This window comes from Panthera onca, chromosome C1 (assembly GCF_046562875.1).
Source record: "Panthera onca isolate mPanOnc1 chromosome C1, mPanOnc1 haplotype 2, whole genome shotgun sequence".
Classification (NCBI taxonomy): domain Eukaryota; kingdom Metazoa; phylum Chordata; class Mammalia; order Carnivora; family Felidae; genus Panthera; species Panthera onca.
This window is the reverse complement of record NC_138346.1, coordinates 191,925,141-191,933,816: the sequence shown is the minus strand read 5'-3', so window position 1 is coordinate 191,933,816 and position 8,676 is coordinate 191,925,141. Positions and strand designations below refer to the sequence as shown.

At 47.4% G+C, this 8,676-nt stretch overlaps 1 long non-coding RNA gene across 1 annotated transcript; it reads left to right on the top strand.

The window, feature by feature from the left end:
* The first annotated feature begins 208 nt into the window (after positions 1-208).
* Positions 209-8,346, top strand: LOC132672985 (uncharacterized). The gene is made up of 3 exons (XR_009607815.3): positions 209-665; positions 7,309-8,076; positions 8,245-8,346. It is a non-coding gene; the product is annotated as an uncharacterized LOC132672985 (long non-coding RNA).
* Positions 8,347-8,676: the final 330 nt, after the last annotated feature.

Sequence of the window (8,676 nt, the reverse complement as noted above, 5' to 3'; positions counted from 1 at the left end):
GGAGCCTGCTTTGGATTCTGGGTCTCCGTCTCTCTCTGCCCCTCCCCTGCTTGTGCTCTGTCTCTCTATCAAAAATAAATAAGATGTAAAAAAAAAAAAAAGTTAAAAAAAAAAAAGGAACGGGAGAAGGACATTTCAGAGTGAAAAAGCAAGAGCAAAACCACGGAGGTGTGAAAATATGGCAAGGTCAGAGAACAACAGAAAGTCCAGTGCAGCTGGAATCCAGGATATGTGTGGCAAGACAGAGTGACAGAGAACATCAAATATGTAAGTAGGAGGGTGGTGCCCAAACCTACTCCCCTCTAAGGAGCCGGGTAAAACCCAAAGCATGTTATCTTGGCATTCAAAGCCCTTCACCACTTGGTCCCCACTTTTCCGGACTTCTTGGCCACTTCTCCCGTACTTGGCATTCTAGACACACGGGATGCTGGAATTCATGAATTTTTCACCTTCATGTCTTTGCACCTGCTTTTCCCTTTCCCCACTTAATGTGTGCTCAGTGCTTTAGACGAAGCCCGGGATTATCCCTGCCCCTGCGCCACGGATCTGGCTATAGGGCTCCTCCTCTGCCTTCCCACAGCTTTCCATTACTACCTCTCCGAGAGATCCTCTCCACTCAGGGACTAACTTATCTGCCTCTACTCTGTGATCACCAGCTTCTAAAGGTACGAATTCTCTCATATTTAATTACTGTGCTCACCAGATAGCAGACAGCCTACTATGTAGCAAATCCTCAATAGGTAGCTGTTCACCGGATAAATGATTGAGTAAACCCATGGGAAGGAAAGCTTTGATGGCAACTTAAGGAATTCAGACTTTATCCTTCAGGCCATAGGGGCAGCGGAATGAAATGAGAGGCATGTGTGTGGTTTTGGAACTCTGCTCCAATGGCCGGTACGAGAGAGAGACCCTGGAAACCGGGAAAGCCCAGAAGTGGAAAGCCTTGTCAGGAGGCTTCGAGCCAGCAGCGCCCAGTGAGGGTCCCTGCCCTGTCCTGAAATGGTTAAGGTGGTCAAGGCACACGCCTCTGCAGAGGAGAAATTTCCCTGTCCTTGCCTAAGTGAATGGCTGGGATTAAAGTGACAGCCCACCTTAGTGATGGCGGCATAATTGGTTGTTCAGCTCTGTCCTTGTCAGAGCGCTGACAGTTCTGCAGATGTCCTGCTCGGCTCTCCAAAGGTTAGCCTCAGCTGGTGCGGCTGTTCATTAATCATTCCTCCCTGACAGGCCTCGGTGCAGCCCACAGCTGCCACACCAGCCCCCGCAGTCCCCGCCCCACCCGGCCTGGCTGGAGGCAGCCTGCAGTCCGCTCCCCCGAGGGGCTGGTCCCCACATGGGGAGACAGGCGGTCTGTGTCCTCTCCACCCCGCCTGCTACTATGTCGAGCGAGAAACACTGATAACGAAATTTCCCCGGGTTCCTCCTTCCCAGAACTAGGGTCTGAATCACCTTACAAGCTATCCTGACATCCGTGACTTTATCGCTCCTCTCCTCCACCCTCACAGAGGCTTCTTACTGAGAGGAGGGCAACCCCAGCCCAAGAGTTCCAGAAAGACAAGAAGGCCAATGGATTCGGGCCACTCATGCTGGGAAGATACAGAGCCTGGCTTGGGGCCCGAACCCTGGGCAGAATGTGCATCGTATCCATGCTGTGAATTCCATAAACTGTAAAAGATGCTTATGAACCACTATTTATGACTCAACACAGAACATGTGTATTCGTGCATAGGCAGACTCGTTCTAGCCCAGGAATATTAAGGAAAGGACTACCCTTCCGCTCCTTGGGGCAGAATAAATGGGCGGCACGCTGAGGAATCTGATTTCCTGGGGCCAAAAGAGTCCAGCCCCTCCCCGAGGCTCTCTCGCTTCCTCTTTCCCTACCAAAGTCAACATGGTAGATGTTGGATGGTGTCAAGATGGTGGATGGGATTCTAGTCTGAGCAAAGAGATTAAAGGAAAGGTTGGAAGTCCAGGTATGGGGAAACGAGAACAGGGAGGAGAGGGACTGGCTCGGGACAGAGCAGAAACTAAAGCCTCAGTCAGCAAATGTGGTCAGAGAGTGGAAGGTGAGGTCTTAGCTGGAACCCTGTGGGTCTGATTAGAAAAATCATTTGCCTAGCCCAAGCCTGAGAATATAGAATGACTTTCGAAGCATCCCCTCCCAGGTTCCAAAATTCCTCAAGACCTCCTCCCACTTTCCCTTCTTTCTCCCTTTTAGTTTTTCCTGATTTTTCCAGGCCCTGATTTTGACGCTGTGACTCATTTCTCCTTTCTCCCTTTGCTGCTTTGTTTGATGTCCTGAACGGATCAGACCTTGATCCCCAGCCAACCAGATCCAGTATTAGGAATTCCACCGTGGTTCCCTGCACAGCCTTCCTTCAAGAGTAAAATCATGTTCCCAAGGCCTGGGTCTCAGCTACAGGCTGCCAGTCGGCCTGTGCACAATGCAGGAGTCATCATTTCCCCCCATTGATTAGCTGTCCACCTGCAAAGTTTCCAGAGGAGCAAACAAGGACACTGGGATATTAGCATTCAGCTAGTCTTTTGGACTCCAAACCACAAACACCTGCACTTTCTCATCCAAAGACCCTATGTACAGTCTGCCCAGAAACCAAAAGAGTCCAAGCCAAGCTCCCTCAAAAAACTCACACCTGGATACATAAGAGACTTTCCCCAAAGCTTCCTATGACAATGGCCATTTCCCATGTTACCCACCACCTTTTCACACACACCATTCTGCTACATCTTCCCAGAAGCTTCTCAAGGGAGGTAAGACCATCCCCATTTGACACTGGAGAAAGCTGAGGTTTGGAGAGGCTAAGTGACCTGCCCAAGAGCACACAGCTCATATATAGTCACCCTTACACTCAAAACCAACCCCCTGACTTGTTTTGTCTCCTGTTTCATCACTCTGCTACTCACGGGCTTGCTGTGACTTTAAGCCAGCGCTCTTCTAGAGTGGCACCCTTGACCTTTTTGGGCCTCATAATTCTTTGTTGTGGGCACCATCCTGTGCATTGTAAGATGTTTAGCAGCATCCCTGGTTTCAAGCCACCGGATGCCAGTAGCATCTCCTGCCCCAGCTGTGATACCAAAACTGTCTCCAGACGTTGCCAAATGTCCGGAGGGTGGCCCTGTCACCTCCAGCGGAGAACTGCTATTTTATATCTTCCCATTGTTTGGCACTCTTTAAATGTTGTCTACCTGAGGCCAGGGGTTGTTTTGCACGTGTGGGCCAGGAATTCCTCACTACATGCAGAGAAGTCAAGAAACATAGCGAGGTCGGACACCCGTGGAAGACCACTGGCCATGGTAATGAAGAACAGGAAGGACATTTGTTGTTTTATTTTTTGTTGTTATGATTTTTAATGTTTATTATTTATTTTGAGGGGGGAGGGGCAGAGACGGACAGAGAGAATCCCAAGCAAGCTCCACGCTCAGTGGAGAGCCCAACACAGGGTTCAATCCCATGACTGTGAGATCATAGCCTGAGCCAAAATCAAGAGTCAGAAGCTTAACCCACTGAGCCACCCTGACACCCCAAGAGGGGCGATCTTTAGGGGTGCCTGGGTGGCTCAGTCAGTTAAGCACCTGACTCTTGATTTTGGCTCAGGTCATGATCTCAGGGTTGTGTGATCATCCTCAAGTAGAGTGCCATGTTGGCTCCACGCTGGGTGTAGGGCCTCCTTAAGATTCTTTCTCTCTCCCTCTACCATTCTCTTTCTCTAAATAAATAAATAAATACTTTTTTTTACAAAAAAGGACATTTTTTAGCAGAAATCTGGAAGGCAGATACTGGGAGGAAGCATTCAATCAGGCAGCAGAGCCAAGCTTCTGTCTGTCCGTCTATCCATCAGTCCCTCCCTCTTCCATCCACTATATGTCTCTTTACCCATTCTGCAAGTATCCTCTGGTATAAGGTCTGTGGAGGCATTATATGGGACAAAAAGTCACCGTGATTCTTTGCACAGTGCTGTCGGAGGGGGGGGGAGGGGGTTGTTGGAGTCTTAGCTCTGCTATCCATAGCACAACTCTTGAACGGATCTCCAAGCTTTAGTGTCCTGAAACTAAGGATAATAATACATTCCTCGCAAAATCACAGTGAGGACATAATGAGCTAATGTATGTGGAAAGTACTTTAGGTGCTATACAAATGTTAGCTATTAGAATGGGGGAATGTCGGACAAGTACAAAAATAACTATACTATCAGGCATTAAGTGTTAAAAGATACAATAAAAAATGAGCAAAAGATTTGAACAAGGAGTTCACAGAAAAAGAAATGCAAATGGCCAATAAATATAAAAAGATGTCCAAACTCACTAGGTATTTAAGAAAATGCAAGTGAAAATGATAACATGCCATTTGTCACCCAGAAGATAGGCAAACGTAAAATCTTTGCATGTAACATCTAAAGCCTGGTTGGTGTATGAGGACACAGGCATGCCCTTACTTCACAGATGAGCCAATCACCACCTCCTATCTGGTAGAAACTATAAGAATTAAACACGTTGGGGCACCTGGATGGCTCAGCTGGTTAAGTGTCCAACTCTTGATTTTGGCTCAGGTCATGATCTTGCAGTTTGTGAGTTTGAATCCCACATTGGGCTCTGCACTGACAGCAGGGAGCCTGCTTGGAATTCTCTCTCTCCCTCTCTCTCTCTCTCTCTCTCTCTCTCTGCCCATCTCCCACTGTGCATGCGCATGAGCACTCTCTCTCTCAAAATAAAGAAATAAACTTAAAAAAAATGGAATTAAACATGTCATATCTTTTGACCAAGAAACCATGTTTGTGACCCTTTCCACAGAAACATAAGCACCATTGTAAAATATACATACATATATATACATATATGTATATATAGATTGAAGACCAGAAAACATCAAGGGCTGAATAAACATATCGAACATTATGAAGCCATAGGATGAACTAAATAGATTTGAATTGACATGAAGGAATGCTTATAATATATTAAGTTTTTGTATGTATAAAGATTGTATATGTATAAAGATTGAAGACCAGAAAACATCAAGGGTTGAATAAACATATCGAACATTATGAAACCATAGGATGAACTAAATAGATGTGAATTGACATGAAGGAATGCTCATAATATATTAAGTTTTTAAAAAAGGTAATTGTGTATATACATAGTATGATCCCATTTATTTTTTTAAAGTTTTTTTTTTAATGTTTATTTATTCTTGAGACAGAGAGAGATAGAGCATGAGTGGGGGAGAGGCAGAGAGAGAAGGAGACACAGAATCAGAAGCAGGCTCCAGGCTCCGAGCTGTCAGCACAGAGCCCGACGCGGGGCTCGAACTCACAAGCTGTGAGATCATGACCTGAGCCGAAGTACGACGCTTAACTGACTGAGCCACCCAGGCGCCCCAGTATGATCCCACTTAAAAAAGAGAAGAAAAACCCTTTATGTGTGTGAGTATATGAATGAATATGTTAGCGCGAGCACATACCGGAAGGCACTGGAAGGTGCAGACAAAACAAAGCATTACCCAAGGGGATGCAAGGGTGAGGGGAAAACAGGAGAGGAGAACGCAAAAAATATTAACTTTTTCCTTTACATGTTTCTGTCTTGTTTGACTTATGAGAGTGAGCATTTCTCTTTTGTAACGTGAAAGAAAGCATTGAGGGTCCTAAGGAAGGAGAGGACAAGGGGTAAGGGAGTCTCGGGTGGGAGATTTCTTCCGCCCTGGGACAGTGGCAGGGCTGGACTTGAAAGGGTGAGTCCACCTCGGACCTTCCAGATCCAGGGGAAGGAAGAATCACGACAGCTGAGGAAGGAGAACTGTTCTGACCTTTAGGCCACGGATAAGCTCAAGCCAGTGCACGAGCTGGTTGCACTGTCAGCCCCAGCTGTGCTGGGCTTAATCACAGACAGCAACCGAATGGCCGCTGGGCAGCCAGCCCTGGAGGCCGCAGAGTCAAGGATAAGGCAAAGCTCTGGTCACCCTGAGCTTAATCGAGCCCACACAGTGAATGGCCAGCTGACTTCTCCACCCAGCAGCCCCTCGGAGAAAAGAATTGCAAAGCCACTTGGAAAACCTTCCTACTTTGTCTTTACTGTTAAAGAAATGCAAAGGTGATGAATTAGGCAAATTGGTTGATGTCAAGTTGTATCCATCAGAATGATTCAGAGCCTGGAATGAGTAATAGTAATGGAGAATAGCTGTTACTAAGAGTAACCAAATTAGCATTATCGAAAAAGACAAAGGAAAAGCGGGCGGCCAGCAGGCACCCCAGCCCTGAGCCTGTCCCTGCATCTGCACATCCCAGCGACTGCACGGAGGCCCACCTGAAACTGGGGGCTGCTTCTCCCCTCCAGGACTCCTTGTGGGGCTGGGGTTTCAACACAATCAAAGGATGTTCGCGTCTATTTTCTTACTTGATCGAATTCTAAGCAGGACAGTGACATCGACTCCGTTTCATAGGATGGATATCAAAGCTTGGCAAAGTGGAAAGGTCTGTCCAGTGCCATGGTCATGTAGCTGGTAGGTACCAAAATCTAGCTTTAAACTCAGGACCCAGGAATCTGAATTTAGGACACAAGTCTCTGTATTTTTTCACAGAAATGCCATTAAAAAAGGCTAATTTTCTCCCAAGCCATTAGCAATGAAAAGTAGGAAGTAGATGGTACGTGGAAAGGCAAAGGGGGAGACTGTGAAAGACCTCGGGGGGCTGATCACAGCTCCATAGAAACCCCCCCTTCTCGATCCTGCCCAAGGTCAGAAGGGCTTCGTAGCCAGATACCTGGGGACGCAGGACATGCTTAGGAGGTTTGACCTCTTCGGTCTTTTTTTTTTTTTTTTTTTTTTTTTTTTTTTTTTACATTTAATTTTTTTAGAGAGAGAGAGAGAGACAGAGCTCGAGCAGGGGAGGGGCAGAGAGAGAAGGAGGCACAGAATGCGAAGCAGGCTCCAGGCTCTGAGCTGTCAGCACAGAGCCCAGTGCAGGGCTAGAACCCATGAACCATGAGATCATGAGCTGAGCCAAAGTCAGACGCTTAACCAACTGAGCCACCCAGGCGCACCTCTGGTCTTTTGAGCTGAAGGAGTCCTGCCCTGTTCCACATGACCCCAACACATCCAGGGACAGCTGACTGGCCCAGGACAGCCACAAACGATGACCGAGGCCAGATTCCTTTTGTATCAGGAACCTGAAGGGGAAACAAGGAGGAAGCCAGTTGCTAGCAGGGTCGTGGCGGGTAGCTGGGTGTATCCACTTCCTAGGACAGCTCTAGCAAAGTACCACAAACTGGTACTTAAAACAATGGAAACTTATTCTCTCACAGGTGCAGAGGCTGGAAGTCAGAAATGAAGATGTCAGCAGAGTCATGCTCCCTTAGAAGGCTGGACAGAAGAATCCAGCCTAGCCTCCTAGCTGCTGGTGCTGGCTGGTGATCCTTAACGTTCTCTGGCCCCCGACTGCATTACTCCAGTTTCTGCCTCTATCCTCACATGGCCATCTTCCCTCCAAGTGTCCTGTGTATCTCTGTGACATTTTTTATGGGGACACCAGTGATTGAATGTAGGGCCCACCCAAATCCAGTGTGACCTCATGTTCCTTGATTACATCAGCAAAGACTACTTATAAGTAGGGGAACCTTCACAGGTACCAGGGGTTAGAACTTCAACATATCTTTGGGGGCGGGGCACAATTCATCCCCCAACACTGGGCCACAGTAATAAGGTGGGGAAGGCCTGGGGACAGCTGTCTCCAAGGCCCCCAGAGACACCTTCATCTCACAACTCCTTCCTGCTCCGACCACAGGGAGACTGACGACCAGCACACGGGCCCCTGTGAGAACCCCACTTTTGAATTCAAATATCCCAATGTAAGTTTTCTCCCAAACTTCTCCCTGTGTTTGCGATGGTTTGACAAAGGTTATTCCTTGCAACCAAAATGAGCCATAAATAAAACCAACTTTCGTGTTTATTTTTCTCCATAAATTTGCTTGATTTTATCATTAAAACTCCAAAAGAAGTAAGATGCTTCAGAGGCTCCTTTCATTGGAAGCTAAAACATTTCTCCAACATGCTGGCCCAAGCTAGGCACTGTGGTAAGTTTTTTTGTTTGTTTTTTGTTTTTTGTTTCTCCTGCTGAAACAGTCACCTTCTGTTAATGGGATAAGCCAGTATACCCAAGACACCTCGAGGAGACCTAAATTACGATCACTGGTGCCTGGGTGCCTATTCGGTTAATTGTCTGATTCTTGATTTCTGCCCAGGTCACAATCTCATGGTTTGTGGGTTTGAGCCCCACGTTGGGCTCCATGCTGACAGTGCAGAATCTGCTTGGGATTCTCTGTCTCTCTCTCTCTCTCTGCCCCTCCCCTGCTTGCTCTCTGTCTCTCTCTCAATATAAATAAATAAAAAAAAAATCACTGGTGCATTCCTAAGGGGACTTAGCTTAGACCCAAAAGAAATCAGACCAGGAAGCACAGCTTTCTTTCAGCAAGCCATGAAAATCTGCCGCCAGTGGGGCCAGCCGCCTGAGTCATCACTGCGTGGGAAGGCCTAGGGCCAGCCAGGCGTCCCACCGGCTGGGGTTTGAATTTCTCTGCAAAGTCACACTTCATGCGAGACACACAGCCCCCAAGGAGATGACTGGGGTCAGAAATGGCACTTCTGTTCTTTCTCCCTTGCCTCTCCCGCCTAGA